The sequence below is a fragment of the Solanum pennellii genome, chromosome 1, assembly GCF_001406875.1.
Source record: "Solanum pennellii chromosome 1, SPENNV200".
Lineage (NCBI taxonomy): Eukaryota > Viridiplantae > Streptophyta > Magnoliopsida > Solanales > Solanaceae > Solanum > Solanum pennellii.
In genome coordinates this window covers 35,307,281-35,319,708 of record NC_028637.1, presented here as the reverse complement: position 1 = coordinate 35,319,708, position 12,428 = coordinate 35,307,281, and the positions used below count along the sequence as shown (strand labels likewise).

At 30.8% G+C, this 12,428-nt stretch overlaps 1 long non-coding RNA gene across 24 annotated transcripts in view; it reads left to right on the top strand.

Annotated features, from left to right (window-relative positions):
• LOC114075596 overlaps positions 1 to 12,428 on the top strand; it is a 62,659-nt gene that overhangs the window by 3,489 nt on the left and 46,742 nt on the right. For 19 of the 24 annotated variants that reach the window (XR_003575963.1, XR_003575959.1, XR_003575964.1 and 16 more), the window contains 6 exons: positions 538 to 635; positions 1,558 to 1,666; positions 4,699 to 4,849; positions 4,947 to 5,057; positions 6,871 to 6,981; positions 12,133 to 12,150. This is a non-coding gene — a long non-coding RNA (uncharacterized LOC114075596). The remainder of the gene's footprint in view (positions 1 to 537; positions 636 to 1,557; positions 1,667 to 4,698; positions 4,850 to 4,946; positions 5,058 to 6,870; positions 6,982 to 12,132; positions 12,151 to 12,428) is intronic. The other 5 variants (XR_003575977.1, XR_003575967.1, XR_003575957.1 and 2 more) reach the window with 3 other exon arrangements.

Genomic DNA, 12,428 nt, shown 5'->3' with positions numbered 1-12,428 from the left:
TATATATATATATATATATATTGGTATGACTTTTCACAAATTTCACGACATTCATTCTAGTTTTTCTACAATAGAATTTAATGGTGGCCAATGGATGTTATTGCTATAAGAATTTTTGTTCCTACAAATTTTCATGTCCCAAACAATCAACATCCACAATAAATTAAATTCTGATTGATTATATTCCTACACAATTTAAATGTAAGTAGAGGTGAAAGAGGGTAAGTACATTCTATATGAGGAACCCACAAAAATCTTGGCAATTACATACTTTAACTGTTTTGAAAAATATTACCTTATTGACATTTATTTACCAAATTTCGGTACTTCCTATATTACCCCCAAAAAACTTTTTTGGTAAGATGCGCCATTTTATTAATTAACCAAAAACGAAAATAAAGTTCTGGCCCAAGCCCAAAATAATATAATCAGCACAACTTATTTCTAAGTTTATTAGGTCAAAGCCCACTTTCATTAAACCAATCTATAAATATTTACTTCTTTCTTCTCACAATGTTGCCTCCTTAATCTCGACAGGATGTTACTCTTAACTCCTTCTCTTGTGGGTTGTACCGGCTCCCGATCTCAACAGTCCCTCTCCCTTCTTCTCACACAAGATGTGTCACACAACCAAGGTAATGTAATTCAGATCTACTTCCTTCTTTTTCTTCATCGTTGTTCTAATTAACTCTATTGTTTCTCCAAGTGAAAGAGTTTTTTTTGTTGGAAAAATTTATTCTAGAATTTTGAATTTCCTTTTGAGTTTAAAAAAAGGGCTAAAAAGAAAAGTCCTTTATGGAGAGAATCAAAGGAAACTCTTCAATTTCTTACCTAAAAGATGTTTATTACTCTATTCCAAATTGTAGAGGTAGTCATCACTTATTAATAGATCTCTAATTTATATGTGTAGTGATTCAAGATTAAATTATATTTATGTAGTGGTACCCATAAATCTCAAATGGGATATGAATTAATAATCATGGATATGAAGACCACCAAATAGATTTGTAGTATTTTGATTACCTTAGAAGACTAATGAATGAAGCGTGAAGTATTTATAATAGGCTAAAATGGAAATGTAAGTAAGAGCATTATTGTAACTAGTTTGGGTTAATTTATCTACTATTATAAATAGTTGTACTAGGATATATTTTAGGGGTTAGTTTTGGAATGAACATTTGATGTTTAGGCTGCTTTGTAAATTCAGGAAAACCATCAAACTTGTTCAATTGAATCTTTTTAATTTCTTGGGTAAATCTTCCCTTGTATAAGTTTGATTTTTGTTCACCCTTAGACTCTGTTCTAAGAAATATTGAATATCTTTTATTTGCTAGATCATTCATTTTTTCTTCTAAATCTCTCCATCTTTCTTTCTATTTTTAAGTCATATATCTCGCTTGCTTGATCGTAGTTCACTTTATTGTTCTTGCATTTAGAATCAGATTAATTAGTATCTCGCAGTTTTTCTTTATATTTCTAAATCATACATCTTTTTTTCTTGATTGTGGTTCACTTTATCATTCTTACATCGAAAATCACATCATCTCACCAACACAGGTACTAGGTAACACTATCCTTCAAGGTATAAACAAGAGAAATCATCTAGGTCTATGCCAGAAATTGTACTTGCTACTTCTTGGTTCTCAACTCATTTATTAATTACCAGGTAACAATTTCTGTTTCATGCTTAAAAAAACTTATATTTTTTATGCAAAAGGAACCTCGCTTTAGTGAACACAATATTTGAATTGTGTTTTCATTATGTTCCATGAAAAATATTATTCTTGGTAGGTAGTAAGTGAATTTAGGTGACCTCCAATCTCAGAATTTCTTTATATCTTTCAAATAAATTAATTAGGTTAAGATAGTGGTGAAAAATTGGAAGAATAACATATACACATTACCTACACATTCATTCTTCCTCACCCTGATCCAAAATACAAAAAAAATTGACCCTAACTAGCTTGAAATTGACATGTAATTGTTGTTTATATGAATATTTTTTGACATATTCTTTTATCATAACTTCCATATAGTGCCTAATAATGTTAATAATTTATACTAGTATGATCAATATATTGCTTGCTTCGACATTTCACTTAATCTTTGCTTAGATTGATATTTGATTACTTAGTATTGTGTGTTGCAATATGATTTGGAGTGCGAAGGAGTTATTATTGTTCACATACCTAATGTAAAGTGTCACTTTGCTTGCAACACAATGATCCGTTGCTTATATAAAAATACAGGACATAATTTTTATTATGTTCAATAATCTTCTTTTTCATATTAATGTATTTATGCGACCTATCAAATGTTGAGAAATCAAATACTAAAATTTCTTGATCTTAAAGGAGTATGATTTGCGTACATTGACAGTAACAATATAATTAATATACATTTTTATTATATATTTACACAAATTTATAAAGAGGTGATGTAGAGTCTCCCATGTCTAAAAAAATAAAAATTTTAAAAGTGGTCTTAGATTAAAAAATATTATCATTGCCTTAATTAACATCCTCTTTAGATGTTGAAGTGGATTTGATTGTTCAAATGAGATAGAAGAGAAAACTGATTAAATTCATAAAAAGATTAGGTCAAAGTCTTCAAATGATCAATATTTATTAAATTGATGGTGAATCTGATGGTTCAAAAGGAAATTTCATTAACTTTTTTGAAACTATTTGAATTCATTTTGACATAGTCTAGATGTTATAGACACTGTGAATTAAAAATTATATAGACATTTGTGAATTTATCATTCATAGCAGAGAAATAAATTTATTTTCCTATTATAATTTATTTAATGAAATAGAATGAAGTATTTTCTTTTTTCTTTTCTAGCATTGGTCAATCATGTCTTCGTAATTTTTCAACTTCAAATTCATTAATCTTGAGGAAAAGCCTTACTTTGTATGATCATGAATTATTATTTTAAATAATTCATTGATAGCTCTTCATTTTAGATTTTCACCGTATATGTTCTGTATAATTGAAGTATAAAAGTTGAAACAGAAAGAGAATTTCAATAACAACAAGAAATCTGAAAAACATGCAAATCTAGAAAGAAACAATAGAGTTATGAACTTAACAAACAAAAAGCAACAAATTGTTCATGTTGTATAATTAATAAATTCTACTGTTAAATCTTTACTTGTTCATTTTAACAAGTAAAATGGGATTGACATAATACAAGTCAATGTAAGATGTAGAATTAATAAATTATGTACCCTGAATAATTGCAAATAACAACAGTAAACACAACAACAACAAAAAAAGTGAACTTTTCTATGACTAAACAGAAGGAAAATTGTTTATCAAAATTAATAATATTATTATATTTTTAAAATGTGTCAATACTTTTTGCAAAGCATATTCAAACTATATCACATTCTTATTCTATTGTGGTAGTATGTTGCATCACCTGGTCCATTCCTTCTAGGCAATTTTGCTGGAAACTTAGATGACTGAAGAGTTTTCGCCATATACACTTATATATTAAAGTATGTCACTTATAATTTACATAAGCATGACATACAAAAATATATATTTATAAACACAACATATATCAAACACATATATCACATAACATATAATAAAATGCATACTTGTATATCTTTGTGTGTGTGTGTGTGTGTGTATATATATATATATATACACACACACACACACTTGTTTATTATATATTTTCATCTCTGATGCGTATGTAAAATAAAGTTGACATATAATAATATATAAGTGTACATGGAGGAAACTCTTTTGTCATCTAAGTTGTCAACAATATTGTGTAGCAATAGAGGAGGTAATGCGACGTAGTACCATAATAGAATAAAGATGTGCTGTAGTTTGAATATATTTTGCAAAAATTATTACACACATTCTAAAATATAATAATATTATTAATTATGATTAATACAATTTTATTTTAATCATAAAAAAATTCACTTTTGTCGTTGTTGTTGTTATTACTGAGGCATTCAATAGTGTTTTTAGGTGTCTAACAAGGCCACCACCTTATATATGTAAAAATGAAAAAATAGTGCCAACTAATGAACTATGTGTATGTCATAAAATTTTGTTTTTTTTTTCCAGATGATGCATTCCATAATTGTATTGAAAATTAACTAATTCTAAATTTTGTATTTAAGGGAGGCACTCAATAAATTATTCGCTTGTATTTGTCTGGTGTATTTAATATTCATATTAGAGTCCAATTAATTTATATTTTTCTACAAATCAACACATTCAAGGGAAGCACTCTATGAAGTATATTGATTGTTTTTCTGATTTGTTCAACATTTATATTAGACTTCAATTGATTTAGATTTTGCTACTGAGCTTCACAATTCAAGGAAACAATCTATGAACCCAACTCAATATTCATAGCCCTTTTATCTTCTGGCTTTGCAATGTTTGCTGGAGCGGCTCAAGCGTATTAGTAGCCTAAAGCAAAAATTAAACGGGGCCTTAAATTTAATTCTTACTATCTTTTATATAAATTATTTCTTATAGTTTTCGTATGATAATATAACTATTCTTATTTTAAATTATTTTTCATTCGATATAGTACTCCAAATATGTCAAATTTCTTCTAAAATTCCTTCATTTTTCATGAAATCTTTTCTTTTTCTACAAATAGCATTCAATATTTGTTAAAAAATGATAACTTATAACCTATTATTTTTAAAAAATAAGGCCTCTCAAATTCGGGGCCCTAAGGCACATGTCTTCTTTTAACATTGTCGAGCCACCCTTGAATGTCCGAAAGAGCAGCTCTATTGTTGTTGTAGCTGTTGAGCCAATAAAAGTGTTAAAGAATCGATCTTATAATGCTTCAGATAGAAAGGTAAAATTTTGATGATAAGGTTTCAATTTTTATGGGTTTTATATGAGCTTTATGTTGTGAATTGAAAGTTTGGGGTGGTGATTTTTCATTGAAATAGGTGATAGGGATGCACCAAATGGAAGAAATTGAGTTCAGAAGAACTTCGAATAAGTACATCAATGATTGCGAAACCTCCAAGATTTGGTTTTGAATGGGTTAAAGAAAAAGGGTATGTGTTCAAGATGATTATTTGATTGTTTACGTGTTTTCTTTTGGGTTTTTATTGTGTTGTTGTTGATGTATAAAGTTATTCATTCTTACAAGGTAGAAAAAATGAGATTTTTTTTTGAAGTTTTAATTTTTATGAATGTGAAATGAACCACCAATTCAGAAATTAGCGTAGATATGTAGGAATTTGTTGTAAATTGCACTTTAGGTGTGTTTGGTATGAAGGAAAAAGTGAATGATTTTTTGGAAAATCTTTCTTGGTATATAAGTTAGATTCTCTCTCTCTTTTTTTTTTCTTTTTTTATGTTTGGTGAGTAAGTAGAAAATATTTTCCCAAAAGCATTTGTATATAACTTATTCAAAGTTTCAAACACTATGGGGATGGGAGTGGAGCTGGGGGTAAATGTCCCTTGTTTTCCGTATTTTCATCAAGGGAATCATTTTCCTCATTTTTAAGAAACTTGTTTACCTGGAGAATAACTAAGTCTGAATTCATAGGTCATCCCCAATAAAAGAAGTTTCAATTATCTTAGAAGAAGTTTCAAGTATCTTGGATCTATAATCCAATGAAATGGGGAAATTGATGATGATGTCACACATCATTTTTGTGCGCGATGGATGAAATGAAGGCTTGTATACGAAGACTTGTGTGATAATTAAAAAGGTGCTACCAAAGCTTGAACGTAAGTTCTACGGAATGATGATTAGACCGTGTTGTAAGGGGCAGACTGTTGACCAGTTAAGAATTCTCATGTTCAGAAGATGAAGGTTGTGGAAATGAGGATGCTGAGATGGATGTCTGGGCCTAGCAAGACAGATATGATTAGGAATAAATATATCAGTGGGAGTGACTCCCATGGTGGACAACATGAGGAAGGTAAGACTGAGATAGTTCAGAAAAGTGATGGGAAGACTTACAAATGACTTAGGGAGCAGGTGTGAGACATTGGCAATGGTGGGTTGAAGGAGAGGTAGAGGTAGACTGAAGAAGTATTGTAGAGGAGTAATTAGACAGGACAATGGCGCATCTTCAGCTTGCTGAGCAGATGACATTAGATAGGGGAATTTGGATGTCACGAATTAGGGTAGATGTCTAGCTGGTAGTTGCACAGTATCGTCTCACTTTCCAGTGGCATAGGCTGGTTGGTAGTTTGGAGCACCATATTTCCTTTCTCTTTCATACCAATAGTATTAACATTATTCTCATAGTTCTTGTTCTTCAATTTTATTACTACTTGTTGTTCGTAGTACTTTGGTTACCGAACCATTTAGTTGTAGTTACTGTTACTTTACTTCTGAATGTTATGTAATGCCTGCCATACTATCTTCCATGGCTTCTTCACTTTCATATTTTCTTTTTCCCTTACTGCTTTGAATTATTATTCTTGAGAGGGTTAATTAGAAACAATCTCTCTACCTCCACTAGGTAGAGCTATGTTTTTTGTACAATCTATCCTCTCCATACTCCACTCGTGGAACCACATTGGGTTTATTGTTATTGTTGTTGTTTACCTAATGAAAATGTTTTCCTCTATACTAAACATTATCTGCACTGCACCTTTTTATTGTTAAATGTAATTTATGATAACTAGCAACAAGAAAGTGCGGCGAGTCGCACTGTATTTTTTTTTTGTCTTCTGAAGATTGCTTTAACTTTTATAGATAGGACAGGAATTAGAAGGGCAAAAAGTAGTCAATTTGGTCTTCTCAAGCAACATCTTTTCTAGTAATCAAGTAAACCTTATTAAGAGTGGTAAAAGATTCTGAGGTATCTTTTTGAGTATTTACCTCTTTTGATCCTTTGTCCAAAGCAGGTTTCGAGCTTTACCCGATTGGGAGGAAGTTTAAGCGGAATGGCTATAATTTTGTTCGAAGACCTCCTGCATGCAGTGAAGCCGATTTCATTCGCTGGGAAAATTTGCATGGTAATTACCTATATCATCAACAGAGAGTAGTTTTGTTTTCTTTCTTTTGGAACTATATTTTAATTTCATCAACATTAAAATATTTTTAATATGTTGTTACCCCAAGCTGATAGCTTAATCACCAGATTGCATTACATACCTAAAGGCTAAAACATAAGGCTGTGGAGTCAAACCTCCCCCCCAGACACACACACACACAAATCAATCGCAAAATATCTGTAACCTATGATGAGAATTTTCTTGTCAAAATATCAACTTATTATATTAGTTTAACTAAATAAGGAAGAATTTGCAATATGATAAAATTGGAGCTTTGAATAAATAAATAAAATGTAATATCCAATAAATAACATCCACAACAGCTTTAGAGAAACAAATTAAGTGGAAGATGTTCTAGCATATGAAGACGCTAATAATGGATCAATTCAACTTAGAATGAAATGTAGAACTTCCAACGAGGACGGGCCTCAAAAACAATGGGGCTGAATGATGCAAAATAAGGAAATTTCTTAGTTTGTTATAGTTTCAAGACTAGCATTTTATTTAGCTTCTTTGTTGTTTCACAATTTTGATAGTAACAAAACTAATATTATTATCTTTCATTATTTCATGTTTTAATTTTGATGGATTTGTTGTCAAAAGCTTCTATAGCAAATTTTCAAAAAGAAAAAACACACTATATTGTTATGGTGAAATCATAAATTTAGGTACCCATTATTTAGTCTATCTTGATGTAACGGTCCAAACCATCATTAATTAGGAAGAGATAAAAATCCGGAAAATTTGGACAACTGACCCACCAGGGCAGGGGATGTACCGTTGGGGCGCCACTTCCAGAGCGGGGTAAGTTGGTGCCATAACGGGAATAGCGAGGCATGATGTAAATTACGAGAGATCCTATTTTCTCCATCTTCCTAAAATACATAAATAAGTTGTATATCACCCTAGAAACCCCCCAAAAGTTGCTCTAAACATGGAGATGGAGGAGAGGGAGATTTCTAGCGTGGAAATGACAAACTCTTGTGAATTCTTTGACAAATCTACTGTCACAAACACGAAAAAATTGAATCATAGTCAAAACTCTAGGTAGGCTAGGTTTTTGTAATTGAATAGTTATAAATATGTTTTTACTACGTGATATATGCAAATCAATGGTAGGTTGTGGGCAGAACTTTGTGCACCAAGTAAACTACATAAATAAATTTTGGAAAACTCAAAGTACGTGAGTCTATGCCTTGTGAATAGGAATTGATGTGTTGTTAGAAAAATATAGAATTCCTATCGTGGAAAGAATGGGGTCAAGAATGAGGACACGAGATCAAGAGTAGAACTAGAACTATGAATGTATGTTACATCCGAAAATGGAGGTAATGAAGTTCAGGAATTATTATTAACTAGGGCGCAATCTGATCAATTATTACTTATGTGATAGGGATTGAGGAGTGATTTATAGGTGATGGTTGTGATTATATGTTTGTGTGGTGTATACATATTTTTGCTTCACTATGATACTTGTATATGCATGAATATTGTAATATTGATCATACTTGTTGTAAATGAAATAGATGAATTTTATGACTTAAATGGATGATGTCGATGTTGTTCTTGTGTTTGTGATTATGGTGTGAATGGGATCAGATTGTCATGTTTCAACATAACTAACTTGAATCGGTTTGCCATGTTTAGGCATAACTAACTTGGATCAAATTGACACGTTCCGATAAAATATTGGATCGAATTGCCACGTTCCAGCATAGTAATAGTTTGGGTTTGGGTTCCGTGAGAGGACCCATGTGATTTAATCATTGTTGTATACTTTTTGACAATATGGCATGTGTTCGATATACGCGTGTAAAATAAATTGTTGTATTAGTGGTATAAGTTGCACTTAGCGAAGAATTGAATTAGGGTAGTTGTACTGGATATTTTCTACGCGTTTTAGAATGGTTAAGCTATGATAAAAAATGTGGGAAGAGGGTTACTGATTAGGGTGATAAATGTATATTGGAGGTTATTCCAAGAGAGAGTGAATGTGGAGAAGCGAGTGGTTTATTTCATGATCTCACTGAGTAGTTTATTGTCTTATGTGGTGGGTGTTGGATTGACCGATGATGCCTTTCAATATGTTTTTTGTACTGATACTACCCTTGCTATGTCTTTTGACATGGACTGGATGTAGAACTGGTGAGGTTCCATTAGGCACAGACAAAAAAATTCCAACTTACATTCTTCTTTTCACATTTCTTGAGTTGTGTCTTTTATTTATTTTGTCCAGTTGTACTCTTAGATCTTGTACCTTTTTAGACTAGGTACATGAGAGTCATTTAAAATACTTTACAAGTTTTAAATTAATAATGTGTTGAAGGCCTATTTATAAAAATCGTAGAGTTATAATTGTTCTTGTTTGTCAAAAATTTCCGCATGTTTTACTTTTGGGGTATGAGGGTTCTCCAACTTAGATGTGGCTGCCTACACAATCAGGTAGGTTGGATCGTGATACTTGACCCAAGTCATCTTAACAAAATTGACCTTTGGATGGGATAATGACCACCCAACTTAATCCATCTATTCTTCTAAGAAGGATATTAGTTTCGAACCTCGGTATGAACATGACGAGTTCCCTACGCTAATGTGCCTTGGATAATACATATTTCAAGATTAGGGTTAGAGTCAGGATTAGATGTGGATGAGCATATTGATCTATACATGTGACTCAGAGACATTCATTTATTAATTCATCCTAGTTGACCATTAAGCCCACCTCGACCCAATCCATCTCAAAACAAGAAAGCTTTGGGTGAGTTAATGATTCAACCAATTATTAACTCAACCTTCTTGAACATTTCAGTTCAAGCTCAACAACCATTTTACACTCATAGGCTTCGAATGAAGCTTTGAAACTATAGTTGATTTGTTAAGTAGTTCAACTTAGATGAGTGAGCTACCCAAGTTAGCCAAATTTTATTTTTGCCATAATGAATGGGTTACAAGTGTGTTAACATATGGACTTTTTTGAGTGATTTTCACAAATAAAAATTTTCAATGCTACTATTTTAATTTTGATCTCATGAGGAAAAATAGTACAAAAATAATCATTATCTTATAAACAGGAGCAAAATTCTTGTGGGGTATCAAGATTTTTAATTTAACATTGAGAAAGAATTCATTAGAATCAAGTTATAGTGATGTAAAATAACTGGGTCATAAATTATGATAAATTGCCTTATAAATAGTTATATTGATCGTCAGAACTTCGGTCACAAATCTGAATAAATTACCATTATTATTTAAACTTTAACGACTATATAATATTGATTAACTTATCTCTTGATTTTTTTGGATTTCTTTTGGAGGAATTAGAATTGCTACACTCCCTACTTGTATTGTATATGTCCATTTATACTTTGTAGTTTTAGGAAAATCAAATCAGTTTTTTGATATTAAACTGAAGTTATGCCCTGGACAACTCAATGATTAATGAGTGTGTAGAATTTCCCCAATCATTCAATGAAATTATTTTCCTTTACTAATCGTGAATAACTTGGTTCTAAGGGTTTAATCTCTCTTTTCGTAAGAGTTAAACATGGTGAAATTTGACATTTTACCTACGTAACTTTGTGTTGAAATAATGAATTATGGGATGACGAGTGATAAACCTATGAAATTAGTATTTATGGGAAATAAGAGTCGTGAAGAACTCTATTTTAGCAATTTGAAATGCCACTTTATTTATTAATATATTGGTAAATTTATCGTTAAGGTTGGCTAAAATATTTCTTTCTTGATCTTTTTAGCAAGATTGTAACTTAAAGTAACTTTTAATTATTTTCCCTATATTCCATTTTGCTAATCTATAAGTTCTTTCTCTTTATCACTACCATTCTTTTTCCTCAATTAATTGAAAGTTTTTGTTTCTCAAGTTATCCTATATATTGTCCGCATATTTATGAGGGATCATCGTATCTTATTTATTTGAACTTTTCAATATTCTATCGTTAAAATGTTAATGTGAAATGACATTGGTCATACAAATTAATAAATTTTTTTAAATTTGCTCCATCTCCACTAAATACTCACTCCTCTTTCTTTGCAATATACTTTCTTACTTAAATAATTTTGCCTATAGAAATTAAGATACGTCAATATTGAAGATGAAAGTGTAGTTAAGGTAAGAATTATTTATATTCCCTTTACCTAACGATGAAAGAGAATATGGACCACTTTTTGCAGATGATAATATTGTGCCCCCATGATTTGATGAGCGTAATTTCTTTTTTTTTGCTACAAAAAAAGTTCGGACGCATAATTGATTAGTAGTAGACCATACATTGATAGATCATCCTCATGATACATTTAAGCCCATGATATAAGTACTTGAACATCAGAAGGATTTCAATGTTTACCAGATTCCTCTACTATTGAAGTTTAATTGTTAGGGAGACGTCAATTTTTAAGATTTTCTTGATTATTTTGTATAAGATTTTGATATCTAAAGAGTAAATCATCCTTACTCATTGTGCGTGAGAGTTCATTTAGAGAATCAACAAATTTGATTTCAAATTGTTCTCAAATTTTTGGAGGAGAAAAATCTTAAGGGTTACCTCATCTTTGGGGATTAATAAAAGTCCCATACAATCAATAACTACAATAGATGAAAGTATGATTGATTATATTCCTACACAGTTCAAATGTGAGTAGTTATAAAAGGGGGATGAAGGTAATTTCTATATGAGGAGCTCACAGAAATCTTGGCAATTTTATATTTTAACTGTTTTGAAAATATTGCCTTATTGACATTTCTTTACCATATTTCAATACTTTCTATATTGCCTCGAAGAAATTTTTTTAAAAAGAAATTTTTTTGGGACATATAAGCCATTTTATTAATTAACCAAAATCCAAAAAAAAGTTGTCCCAAGCCCATAATAAAACAATCAAAACCACCTATCTCTAATTTGATTAGGGCACACCCATTTTCATTAAACCTATCTATAAATGTTAACTTTAGCTTCATCTTGAGCTCACTTTCTTCTCTTCTCACTTCTTTGCCTCTTTTCTCTCGACTGAATGTTACTCTACTCTTCTGTGGTGGTTTGTACCATCTTTCGATCTCAACGTTCGATGTTCTCATCTACATTATTCTCACACAAGATGTGTCACTCCATCAAGGTAATGTAATTCATATCTTCTTCTTTATTTTCTTTTTCACTATTCTAAATCTCTATTAGTTTTCAACATGAAATAGTATTTTGTTGGAAACATTTATGCTAGAACTTTTGAAATTTTTCTTTTGAGTTTAAAAATGGGGCTAAAAAGCAAAAGTTATTTATGGGGAGAATCAAAGAAAACTCTTCAATTTCTTACCTAGAAAATGTTAATAACTCTATTCCAAATCAAACATGTAGTCATTACGCATTATTAATAGATCTTTAATATATATATATATA